This window comes from Haliotis rubra, unplaced genomic scaffold (assembly GCF_003918875.1).
Source record: "Haliotis rubra isolate DU_JTF1 unplaced genomic scaffold, ASM391887v1 Scf406, whole genome shotgun sequence".
In the NCBI taxonomy this organism is placed as follows: domain Eukaryota; kingdom Metazoa; phylum Mollusca; class Gastropoda; order Lepetellida; family Haliotidae; genus Haliotis; species Haliotis rubra.
The window spans coordinates 56,564-58,270 of NW_025767087.1; positions in this window are offsets into that span (position 1 = coordinate 56,564).

Consider the following 1,707-nt stretch of genomic DNA (forward strand, 5'->3'; position numbering starts at 1 on the left):
ATATAGTGTGCACTTATTTCCAAAAATCCCCTAGATTTTTTTTTTTGGGGGGGGGAGTCATTATCCTCTAGTGCAGACTATATATCAAGGAAATACGATACTTCAAATTCATCATTTGTAAAAATTTGAATTGTACAGATTCTATATATATTTCTTTTAATTTAAGGTCTTTAAACAGCCCGAAATGAATAGGATTGTGTACAGAAACACTACACATAGAGATAGAGACTTTATAAAATTTGTGTTCGAGGATCTTTGACTGTTGTATGTATTGTATGCTGCGGTAGTGGTCACTGCCAGGCTGGGGAGTGGTCACTACCTGTCAGGGGAGTGGTCACTACTGGTCAGGGGAGTGGTCACTACTGGTCAGGGGAGTGGTCACTACCAGGCTGGCAAGTGGTCACTACCGGTCTGGGGAGTGGTCACTACCGGTGAGGGGAGTGGTCACTACCAAGCAGACGAGTGGTCACTACCAGGCTGGGGAGTGGTCACGACCGGTCAGGGGAGTGGTCACTACCGGTCAGGGGAGTGTTCACTACCGGTCAGCGGAGTGGTAACCACCGGTTAGGGGGAGTGGTCACTACTGGGCAGAGGTTTGGCTTTGCCGGTTACTGTAGTCGCTGGACTTGAACTCAGGTAGGTAAATCTTGTCGGAGTTACCGAATCATACTAGTTTTATTTTTGTATTGTTTCCGTAACAAGTTTGACAAGCATCTCCTATATCATCTGTGATGTTAATCAAGACTTTTTACATGGAATTAAAATACTTTTATAAAGTTTAGAAACGAGTTTGTCCTTTTTGGGAATCGTTTGATCAGCATTATAGAAGTTGCTTCTGTGGATAATTATGGTTGGCTGGTTGTTTGGTGTGTTGTTTAATGACGCACTCAACAATATTCCAGCTTTATGGAGACGGTCTGTAAATAATGGAGTCTGGTCCAGACAATCCAGTGATCAACAGCATGAGCATCGATCTACGCAATTGGGATACAATGACATGCATCAACCACCCGATCCTGTCAGTCACCTATTACGACAAGCATGGGTTACTGAAGATCAGGTCTAACCCGGATCTTCACTGATGCTACACAATAAAGCTACACCAGGGAATCAAGGGACAGTTGACATGGTTGTGTCCAGTCTGAAATTGGATTGTCTGGTCCCAGGGCCTAGATTTTCGAAGATCTCTTAGTGCTAAGATGGTCGTAAGTGCCATACATTAACATTAACTTACGACTATCTTTGCGCTAAGATAGCCTCGAAAATCTAGGCCCAGACTTTTATTATTTACAGAATGCTGCCATATAGCTGGAATATTGCTGAGTGAGGTGTAACACTAAACTCACTCACTCATCGTTCAGTATCATGACAGAAAGTTGATGAGTGTGACATACCATTTGTATGTGTGTGACACACAGAAAACAAACAAGGTGGTCACTTTTTTATAACCATACACATGTTATAGTGTTAGAGATCAAACTCCCGAGATCTAGCATCTATGAAAATCAAATGCAATAGTTTTGATGTCGCAGATCGAGCTATAGAAATTAAGCATCTCTGAAAATCAATACAACGGTATCTTCTGTGATACGTTTGTAACCTACAAGACAGTACAGGCTGTCATATTTAAATGTTTGAGTTTAACAAGAGGAATGTGTAAAGGTTACAGTTAGATTTAGTATACTCTTTAAAAAAGTAGAGGAACTT